Source organism: Hoplias malabaricus, chromosome 5, assembly GCF_029633855.1.
Source record: "Hoplias malabaricus isolate fHopMal1 chromosome 5, fHopMal1.hap1, whole genome shotgun sequence".
Lineage (NCBI taxonomy): Eukaryota > Metazoa > Chordata > Actinopteri > Characiformes > Erythrinidae > Hoplias > Hoplias malabaricus.
The window spans coordinates 9241401-9253347 of record NC_089804.1 but is presented as its reverse complement, the minus strand read 5'-3'; the positions used below and the strand labels follow the sequence as shown (position 1 = coordinate 9253347).

The 11947-nt window shown below is 37.1% G+C and overlaps 1 protein-coding gene across 2 annotated transcripts in view; it reads left to right on the top strand.

Annotated features, from left to right (window-relative positions):
- Window positions 1-5289: 5289 nt before the first annotated feature.
- Window positions 5290-11947, top strand: part of chl1a (cell adhesion molecule L1-like a) — a 58144-nt gene continuing 51486 nt past the window's right edge. For both annotated transcript variants that reach the window (XM_066671895.1, XM_066671894.1), the window contains exon 1: window positions 5290-5400. The gene's annotated coding sequence lies outside the window, so the exon portion shown is untranslated. The remainder of the gene's footprint in view (window positions 5401-11947) is intronic.

Below are 11947 nucleotides of genomic sequence, written 5' to 3'. Positions count from 1 at the left end.
ATGCACTTAGTCCTTTAATCATATCACACAGGTAGGTGAAAGCATCATTAACATTCTTGCCTGAGGGCTGTAATGTATAGACTTTAGAATCAAACCCATTCTACCTGAAAAATGAATCGTTTACAAAATATAAAATGAACAATTCTATACCAGAAACCTTGCATTATTTTGAGTTTCTTTACACTTTAAAAGTTTGTCATAGCATAGAATTTTCAGAATGGTGACCAGTTGTACTGACATGCGTTCAGGCTGTTAATATTTATGCCCCTTATGTTCACATCATGCTGCATGCTAAATAAAAATATTAATTAGGGAAGTATAAAAAACTAAATTATAAAATATGTCAGATTAGAGTGTGACGGATCCTAAATTTTGGCAAGAGGCCCATTCGCAATGTTTTCAGTGGTTCTGAAATTCCTACCAGCCCCCTGCCTTAGGGCTTTTCTCAGTCAGTGTCATATTATTCTCCTCTCCTATGGAATCACTCCTAAGTTTTGGAATGTCTCCACAAAGCTTTTCTTTTTTCTTTTTGTTTCAGTGAAGGATGCTTTGAAGCATTTCTGTAAATGACATGAGCATGTGACAAACTTCCTAAAGTAGTTGAAGACATGTTTTTTTGTTTTTATTTGGGAACCGTATATTCAAATCAGGATCTTGTCGTACATTGGCTACGGTTCGTATTATATATATACAACAAGACATAAAGGAAAATTAGCAACGCTGTCCCAAATCATAAACAGTGATTAGTTGTCATAAAACATATAATCTCCTTATGTATTTATAATAAGCGCTCCGTGTGAATGAGTTTATGAGAAAGTTTGTCTCCCCGATGAGTGGAGCTTTGTTGTAGCATGCTCTAAAGATAACGATATTTGGAAGATGTATTAGTGTGAATCAACATTAAATCCCTGCGCAAGTTTGGACCTGAAGGAGAAGGCTTACACAACACACATGTTGTGCCTAGTATCCACGTGTCATTTTATTCTCTAATTTTCTTTATTGCACAGTCCTCCATTGATTTTGTAGACTATTGTTCTCTTTTATGGATCTCACTGACTTGGAAGCAGAGGCTCCAGGTGTGGTTTTTTGTTGCATGTGGTGAATTCTTTCTCTGAGGATCTGTTTTTTTTCTGTTTTGTAATACTGAATGCAGTAAAGATCAATGGTTCATTTGTGAACCTGTTTTGTTAAATGGAACAAGAGGAACAGTAGTTTTTTTCTTTTATCTTCATTCAATTATGTATGTGCCTCACACAACACTGACTTGCACAACTTATTGTTGAGATCCCACCAAATGAAACTGGTGTTCAGAGAATCTCAGGTCTGTGAATTGTTTAGTCAGAGTGCCTCAGGCAGATTCACATCTGACTGACACATTCAAAGACATGAGTCCTTGCAATGAAGAACCATACGGTATATGATTATTTCTAAATGCCTCGTAAACAGGGAACACTGTTGTTTGTTTCTCTCTTTTTAAAAGCAGTCAGTAAAGAATTTATTTTTACATTTAAACATATGCTCATCTCCAGTGCCATAACTGGACAAGTGAGCAGGCCTGCAGAAACATGGACTTGTCTGATATAGGGTTCTTCACTGCAAGGGTACAGTTATTGCAGCTTTATTTGTCAGTCGTGTTCAGTTTAATTACAATATATCCTGCTGCAATTGCTGTGTTAATGAGTTTCATTAGATTAACTGTGAATGCTACGATGTGAACAAACAGCCCTAGACTCACTGAACAGGTCAGTCTGGAAACGCTTTGGCTGAAGTGTTAACACAAAAAAATGACCAAACACAAACTAAACAGTTGCCTCCCCTGCTTTGAACTGTGGAAAAACAATGTCCTGAATTTGCTTTAACTTGGAGATCTGGTTAGTCATCGGTTGTGATGTTCTAGGCACTCATAGAACCGAGTTTCGATTTAAAAATGAGCCATTTACTGATATATAAGCGCACACACATCAATTATGCAGAAGACTTTAAAAAGGCAGTAATCCTCAAATGTCCATGAGTTAAAAATGTTGCACTGTGTCAAGAAAAAAGCAGGCTTTACTTTCTGCTTGCTCTACAATATCAAAGAGATACATTTAACTAACCTGACTTCTGCCAGTGTACAATGTGGTTCAGAAAATTGATACGTATGATATGATTTTTTTTATCGTCGTTGTTTACACCTTTTGGTTTGATGTCTCATTTTTCAGTGTTAATGCTAAGGGAACCAAGCACTGAAATGCAACATTGGATCATTTTCTACTTATGTCCAGAAGAGGAGAATCAAACTACAGGGTGCCCATTGTGCCAATGCAACCCTCTTCTCCCACTCTTCACACACTGATAGCAACACCGCAGGAGAAATGCTAGCACAGGCTTCCAGTATCCGTAGTTTCAGGTGCTGCACATCTTGTATGTTCACAGCATAGACCATTGTCTTCAGTTGACCCTGAGACTACGGATACTGGAAGCCTGTGCTAGCATTTCTCCTGCCGTGTTGCTATCACGGTGTGAAGAGTGGGAGAAGAGGGTTGCATTGACAATCCAACACAATGGGCAGCACTTTGAACACATTTTATAAGTGATCAGAAACTTGTAAATAACTCATGAAAGAATAAAGTTACGTTAAAACCACACCATTGTTTTCTTGTGAAATTCCCAATAAGTTTGATGTGTCACATGACCCTCTTCCCATTGAAAAAACAAAAGTTGGATCCAAAATGGCCAACTTCAAAATGGGCACCATGGTCACCACCCATCTTAATAAGTTTCTCCCCTCCTATATACTAATGTGCCACATACAGGAAGTTAATATCACCAGCCATTCCCATTTTATTAAGGTGTATCCATATAAATGGCCGACCCTGTACATTTGATACACAAAACATTCATACCAAATCAGTTTGTGAGATTTGAGACTTAGGAAGTGACCTCTATATTATTACATGCACTGTAGTCTGTAGGTAAACAGCGCAGGACTAGCTCTAGAGAAGAGTCCAGAACAGGGCCGGAGAGGACTTTGTTTACGTGTCTCTCTGACCCTGAGACTTACTGTGACTAAAACCTGCTTAGTAGGGATGTCAAATTCAGGTACAGAAAGTGAAACATCTTCCCAGAAATTCGTTTTGTCTGACATGATACCTCTCAGGGTGGTCCGAGGTTATTAGAGAAGCCAAGCAGTTGGAGTGAAATCCTGGAGAGGACCTTTACTTTGACTCTTTTACGGTTTCCTTCTCTGCTTCTCAGTGTAATAGCGCTGACAAACAGCAATGTTTACTGCAAGACAGAGGCCAAGATGCTGCCATTCGCTCTTTCCATCTGTGCCAAGTACATCAGCAATCCAGCAATCCCCCCCCCCTCTCTCTCTCTCTCTCTCTCTCTCTCTCTCTCCTCCCATCTGCTGCAAACTGATAGGGAATGCCTAAGAATATGTGGTGAAATTGTAATACATGGAATATGCTGTGTGTATAGATGCTGTGCAAAATAAATTTGGCATATGCTACCAATGCAAATGCACTTCTACAGCTGGTTGCAGCAGGTCTAAAGCAGAGGTATTTCTGCATGATTGATACCAGTGGGCTGTTAAATAAATTGAACACGTTGACTGTGGTGGTGAAGTGAAAAATGCCAGTGTTGAGCTCATTATCCTTCGCATCCAACTGCCGCTGTTACTCCGGTATGCAGCTCAAGAGGGTGACACGGTGGCTCAGCTGGGATTAGTGTGTCCGCAGCCTAATTTGACTGCACCTAACATTGGTGTTCACTTCATTTCCTAACGCCTATAGCACTTTTCTCAAAATAGCAGCACCAGATTAGCATGGACTTTTTCATTCCTCTGCAAAAAAAAAAAAAAAAAAAAAAAAAAATATATATATATATATATATATATATAAATATATATATCATCACACACCTTTTATTTATTATGGAGTCTAATCATTTTTTTCTGGAGATATTTCTGAAGAAGTTAGATAGTAAAGAAGTAAGATCATTCTCATGTATATACAAGGCCAAATTCACAGGAAAACACATCTATTTTTTTTTTAAAGCTGAAGATAGAGCTGTGCAAGACCTGGCACACCATCAAAACCGTCACCATCAGATAGCTGATGCTCTGTTCTTATTTCAGATATGGAAGAAGATCCACAGCTGTTTTCATTTATCCTCACGCTGTTAGAAGATATCTCGATGCTATAGGTCTGAAAGGATGTGCAGTGGTGAAGAAGCTAATTCTGAGGAAACGAAAGAAATTCCCGATCAAATAAAGCTGCTTGTGTTCTCAGAACCAAGGTTAAAGTTGTAGATCCACCATCTGTTGTTTTAAGAGCATATGATGCAAGTCATGGTCATTAAAGTGTAACCATCAGATAAACAGCACTTAATGCTTTCATTATTGGAGAGAGTGTTACAGAGAAACGAGAAGAAGACAGTAAGTACACAAGCTTACATCTAAATATTGTGGCCTTCTGCAAATACCTTTCATAAAATACAGAAAACATGAAGAGCTGTCTTTGTTGTCCTGCCCCTAGACTGTGGAACTCAGTACCACCTTTAATTAGACAGGAAAGCTCTGTACACACTTAAATCTACTCATCTTTTGCTATTCTTCTTTGATCTATGAAGTCGATCTATAATTTGTTCTGTGTTTATCCTCCCTTAAGCACTTCTTTCAAACTGTATTTCCTCTCTGTAAAGTACTCTGACCTGCTACCGGTTTGACACATGCTTTAAAAATAAAGTTAAAAAGAAAAAACATTGCAAAAACAAACAATGAAGCAGCTGGTGTTCTCAGAACAATGGACCGTTCACCCCCAGAGGCCAGGCCTCAGCATCGTTGAATGTGTGGGATTGCTTGGATTGTGAAAAGCAGAAAATGCAGCTTCTAAGAGAACGTTTGAGGGGGAGATTTCTTTGATTACAGAAAAGTTACAGTTTCCATCATCTAAATGATGTGACCTGATCTATAAGGTCATCTACTGGGGTTTGAAACTGATAAGACTGCACAGTGCCAGCTTTTTAGCCCAAACCTGCACATGCTGCAGCTATCAAGTCATTCAGCTGGAGGTGTTTCCTTCTGTGTAAATCCAAGGTATTATCTGACTCACTCCAACAATTTGTCCCATTCACAGCAGCTGCTTTGAAGATCATTTTTTGAAATGTGACACAGAGGCGCACGCAGTCCCGCAGCTTTACATGTTTTCATAGACCTTGTGTTACCTCTCCTGACCACTGGTACTACAGGTTCTGGCTGTCAGTAGGCTGTCAGAAGCTTGTTATATTGTGGCTGTGTTTTGGATTCCAGGTGTTTACACGGCTGTGTTCATGCTTGTCCACATTTGCTATAGGACTAAGTGTGAGTAACAGAGAGTGAAGTATAGTTGAGCCAAACGGAACGGGAAACTACTAAAGGTAAGAGTATGTTTTATAAGGCATTTCTATGTCTGTGTACTATAACACTGCAATTTTCTTCAGGAATAATGAAGCCTCATTTCTACAGTATAAAGAATGCTGCATGTAGACAGTTGAACTTTTTTATTTATTTATTTATAAAACCCTTAAATAAAACCCTTAAAATCTAAATGTGTTATTTACTAATAACATGTCACATGTAAAATACTGTGTTACACTTGAAACATATTTGCGCTTAACTAATAAAATTAACTAAACATGATATTTAGCCAGTTACATGCTTTAATAACAAGTTTTACTTAGGACTACATGTATACAAATTGCATTTAAGAAGCAGAGTGTGTTTAGTGGACAATTAGAATTTCCTCACACTGAAATGGTTAGTCACTTTGCTGTTTTCTTATTCTTCTACATTCACATTTTCCTGTAATTATGTGTAACTCTGTTCTCTACCTCCACAGAAATTTTATTTTATTTACTTTAATGTACGGCATTATCATTATATCAGTAACATATATGTCATATGCCAGTTAATATATGTATGATGACTCATGGACTTTACAAAACTAGTCTCATGCAGCAGGTAGGATAGTTAACAATTAAGCTGTGTGACTCGAGTGTGTAATTACGTTGTGGTATGCACTGTGAATAGTTTCTAGTTTGGAAAGTACTCATTTACGTCGGGTATATCCAGCTTGTTGAGATTGCTCATGGTGTTTTAAAGCAGTAGCACATTCATTATCAAGAATTTTGACATCACACATGGCTTTTGCTCTCATCTTTAATAACAGTTTTGTTGCATATACTTATTTCGAATGCCAGATAAAACATAGTTTTAATCCTGTACTAGACAAAGCATTACATGCCAGAGACTCTCTGTCAGTTTTGACAGAACAAAACCTCAGTTCCTCAAGACTGGCAGCTTTATAGAAGAACATTTTTAATTTGTAGTAGAAGGTAATGTAACTAAACATGTCCAAACATTTGTAGACACTCCTTTTGATGAGTGAACTCAGCTACTTCAGACTGCACCCAGGGTGGACACACCCAGAGTCACCTTGCTCAGTGCCAGATATCAGTAAGAGGAGTAAAAACAACAAAAACAAAAACAAAAAAGATCTCAGTGCAGGTGCACTCTGAACTTAAAAGGACAAATCTGTACTTTTGTGATCAGTTGGAGTGGTGTTTGTGATTAAGAACAAATCGTCCAACATCAATACCTGACCTCAGTAATTGTCTAATTGCTGATAATCATCAATTCCTCATATGAATATTCTATCATCTAATTAAGGATTCAGAATCCCCAGAAAAACATCTGTTACTGCAGCTATACTCCTGAGTTTAGAAGAAAAGTCAGAAAAGCAGGTGTCCACAAAGTTTTGGCCATATAGTGTACTATTTGCAGGGTGTGTTTTGATTGTCGGGAAAGTCTTCAGAAGTCTTTAGATCTTTGGATGGGAGAAGTGTTTGAACAGTTGAACCTCAGATGGGGGTGCTGTTTCCTAAATTTATGACTCACACAGACTTATGCTTCTCACCTTAAATAGCATCTGAGAAAGCCCAGAAATATCAAGCGGGATTTGTTTCTCTGATTGTTTTCTCAAAGGTCTTTGTGAACTGAAAGTATGTGTCTGGTTTTGGATGTTCTTTTGCTTTTCTCGCTATGATTCATATGGATGTACACTCCCCATTCACTTAATTAGAAACACCAACATGGTCAGGCACAAGATAAAACCACTGACTGGGGAAGGGAATAACATTGGTTATCCTGTTATGGTGGCATCTGTCAAGGGGAAAGATGTAAAAAGCAATAATTGAGCACTTAGTTTTGAAGATGATGTGTTAGCAGCAGGAAAACTAGGTACACATAATGATCTGAACAGCTTTGAGAAGTCTTTTTGAGGTTTTCCCAGTGTTTATTAGTACCTAACATAAAGGCGTTCTAAGGAAGGACATCTAGTGAGTTTGTGACAGGTTTCTCTGTTACATATATAATGGGAATGGGCTCATTATTGAGTGAGGGGACCAAAGGCAAGCCCATTGAATCAGATCTCTCTGAAAACCAGCTGTAGCACAAATAGCTAAACATGTTAAAGTTTATAGATTCATGTCAAGTCTAATCAGCTTCTTAAAACTACCCCTTTCCAGCATCAGTTTCAAAAACCGACTCTTCACGTGCTGCCTAATACATTCTACTCCTTGAGTTTCCACTGTAATATTATAATCAAACTTTTCCACTTCTTCTGTCAGTGTTCGTACATGGTCATTTTATCTTACACTTAAATCTACTGACCACTCTAGAGGTGCCCCGCTGCAGACTGTATTCTCAGGCACAATTGGCAGAAAAATACCCTGTGAAGTGTATGTGATATGTGTTAAATTATATTCAGTAAGAAATAAGAAAATGATATTAGACCAGGGGTGCACACGTCTGCATACAACTATGAGGAAATGTATGTGTTGTTGGCACAGGTGTATGTTAGAGTTTGACATGTCTGTGCCATTGTTAGGTGAAGAGAAGTCAACCACCTAAAAATACCCATCAAGAATCTGACTACTGATGGATGGCTAACATATTGTGCATCCCCAAAATAGCACTTGAACAAAGTCTCTTCTGAAAAATGAGGGCACAGCAGAAAATGTTTGTGAACCACTGCTTCAAAACCAACATAGACCAACTCCTTCAGGCCACCCCTAAACTTAATTTGGGGAGATTTGAGCTGTACAAGTTTCAGGGTGATTTTTGAAAATGTCGTATTTGCTGGAGATATTTATTTTGGAGCATGATAAAATTGTCTTGGTGACACAGAAGCAACCCCCATTAAAACAGCCTCACAATAGGAGTGACACCAGCATTGTAGTGAAATGTCGGTATGAATTCATCAGGTACAGCAGGTTTTTGAACGATGTCTTGAGTGTAAGTGACATTTATGTCATTAATACTTCCGTGAATAGTATTGCTCAAGGGCATATTCTAGGCTTCTGAAGATATACTCTAATATTCTTTTCTTATATAATTTTCAAATAACACACAAACAATATAGACAGATGTTTGTGGACACTTGCTCATCCAACATCCCTTCTGAAGTCAAATGTACCGATAGTGAATTGGTTCTCCTTTGTTGTGGTAACAGCTTCTTCTCTCCTGGAAAAGCTTAACATTAGAAACAGTTTTGTTAGGATTTGTTAGGATCATTCAGCCACAAGAACATTTGTGGGATTAGGTGCTAATGTTGGAAGATTAGTTGTATGGAACTCCTGCTCATCCCAGTTGTAACAAATGGTTTTCACTCACTCCAGAGGGCACAGATTCACTGCTCCACAACCATATGCCTACACCCCTTTAAACAACACTTAGGTTCAGGTACTGCTACTTCAATTTCTCTTAGCACAGTTGCCAATACTTACTTAATTCCATTTAAAACTTCAGCACAACATATCATTTGATAATGTTATTGCAAAATGCTATTTTAAAGAAACTTGCAGAGACAGGATTTTTTAGAGTAATAATAAGAACTGCAGAAAGACCAGAGCTGAAAATAAATGATGCTTAAATAGTCATGATTATATTGCTTAATACCTTAAACAGTGTTTTATGATGTTTTATATACAGAAGTGCCGAAAAATGTAGTTTGATTTTATTTTAACAAACACCACTGTTTTTTACACAATGGAAAATAATAATAATTAATAAAAAATTATAATAATTATAATATAATTATATAATTATATTATAATTATTATTATTATAATTATTTTATATATTTTATATTAATTATTATTATAATTATAATAATTAAAAAAAAATAATAACATAAACCTTCTTTAAAATATTTAAAACATATTTAAGTTAATATGCATTGTTTGTTGTGGATATAATACTTTTTAAAAGTCATATATGGTATGTGTTTTCCCCTCATAACACATAAGTTAATAATACTCCACACTCTTCTTCTCTCTACCCTTCTTCCTGCTGCTATTCTAATTCCTTTTCCTACAACTCTTATCTCAGAATTACCCAAATTCTGCAATGTCATAACTTTGGGATTTGTTTATGGTGATTATGGGCCTTAATCCAGCAAATCCCAGGCAGCGTGCAGCACTATGTGTGTATTTTATATGATCAGCCGTGGCTCATAGCACCTTCTTTGATGTATATTTTTCACACTTTGAAGCTGTGAATCCACATTCTCACATTAATCCCGGGCTTTCATTGGCAGGCGTGTTAGGGCACCTCTTGTTTTCAATGCAACTCCAGTTACTGATGACAATTATTTATTTGCTCTTTTGACACACTTTAATTCTATTCTATTTGGATAGGTTTGTCATCATGTATAAACACACAGTGTGGTGTACTATTATTCCTGTAAATTTAGGTTGTTACATAATCGCATTCTTTAGAAGTAACTTGTTTACTGCTTTGCATTTGTATGTTTTGCCCTGAAGCTTAGATAACACAGTCTTTTTATGTTCAACTGGATGAGCCACGATTTATGGTAACTCTTTATTGAAGAGCAGCATTTGTAACACTCCATGACGCCTACATAAGCCTTTGAGAGCCAACTTAAACCTATGAGAACAATTATGGCAAGGGTTTATTATTGTAGTCAGGAATATTTTTTAGTCTAACTGGTTGGTACTCACAATCAAAATCACATTTAAGGATGTTAAGGTCTGGGTTCTTGGTTTTTTGTCAAATTTCTGTTCTTTATTTGACCTGTTTTCTCAGTACCCAATCAGATGCATAACAATGATGCATACTCACAAATGAAGCATGGACAAAACCATTTTTTTCTGCAATTTAATGCAAGAGTGGAATTTGATATTCTTCTGTCTCTAACAGATGAAAGTCTTACATTTTGTTTAACTGACATTGACAGGTTTTGGTGGTCTACCAGGTATTCCAGGATTGTACAGAGTCTTATTTTTATTAAGACAGCATATGGTGGAATGTCACAATTACATAATACATTAAAGAATCTCACTGTACTGAAAGGAAGTGTGCATAAAGTGACATGACATTTACAAGTCTTTTATGACTTCTTACATAAATCTATATAAACAAGCTTTAGTCGTCATTAAACCAACTTCTGTTAGCTCCGATGTCACTTTACCTCAAAGACTGTAATAAAAATTGTCATTTACAGGAGTAAACCTTTATGAATATGAAGTGTTGTGTCCTTTCTAAATACAGGTATTGTGTAGCAGCCTTTTGTAAAGAGTTACCAGAGTTCTTTCAATTTGTTGTAAAGGTTATGTTTGTAATTCCACCATATGGTGTGTTAAGTAAAGCAGGCTCATTGTTTGGCCTTACTACTCCAGGACCGCAGTGCTACAAATATGGTCAAAAGTATAATAAAAATCTTTTAGAGAAATATTCACTATGGGATATGCCTTACTGAAACACAAACACTTATAATGGAATCCATCCAAATGTATTTGCCCTATTTAAACAAGCAAATCTGTTGTTTAGTTAAAAGAACAATGAAAAGTGTATGCAACTGTGAAGTCTTTAAGGAAGCATTAAGGATTAAGATGATAGGCTTTGCTGAGCTAAGAGGATTTCCACTGTTGACACGCTGCAAAATACTATCACTAATCAAAGCAGTACAATTCCATCAACTCTAACAGAACCGTATGTTATCACCATGTTTTAACACGTGCAAAAGTCAGAGACCACTCTTCAATTTTACATTTAAATACAAATCATTATTTTTTGCAGTGTTTTTCAATGAGAGTGAAATAATTAACCTACCCAACACTGGATTTTGTTCAAACTTCCAGTCTTTCAGGAGTCTCTGATAGAGATGTTTATGTCTATTATTCCACACCTCCAGAGTTCAGTCTTAGATGTTGGTTGCATATTCTGCTTCTCTTGTTGCAAATAATTCTAAACATATTTATTGATGCTGACATCGGGGTTCTGGGGCAGAACACCAGCTGCTACGTTGCTTTGCAACTGTTCTTTTTTTGTCTTTCTTTTTTCCCACCCAGAATAATTGGGCACAAGCAGGAACACACCTCGGGCAGGGCGCAACTCCACTGCAGGGCATCACACCCACACATTTACCACTTTCTTTTCTTTTTTTTTTATCATGGGAGGAAACAAAAGCAACTGGAGGAAACCCATGCAGACACAGGGAGAACATACTCCCTCACAGATAGTGATTCAAGCCAGGATTTGAACCCATAACCACAGAACCCAGGAGCTGTGTGTCAGTGACACTACCTATTGCGCTGCCCTGGCTCAGAGCTGAAAAATATGAAGTTTTGTTTCCCTGATGGTGACACTTTTTGTGGTCTACCAAGTTTTTTTCTAGTTGTTAGGAGCTTCATATTTTGTGTCATGAGCAAGTAGGTTCTCTTTAACCTTCTCAGAAACAAACAAACAAAAGTATGTTAATTCTGAGGTTTTTGTACAGGTTTCACTACCTTTTAATAAAGCCCATCTACATGGTCAGGAATTCCAGCACTTCCTGGTCCACTCTTTAACGGTTAGTGAATAGGTCTCCGGATCAGGCTTTGTTGCAATCTTTGTTAAAGGCTT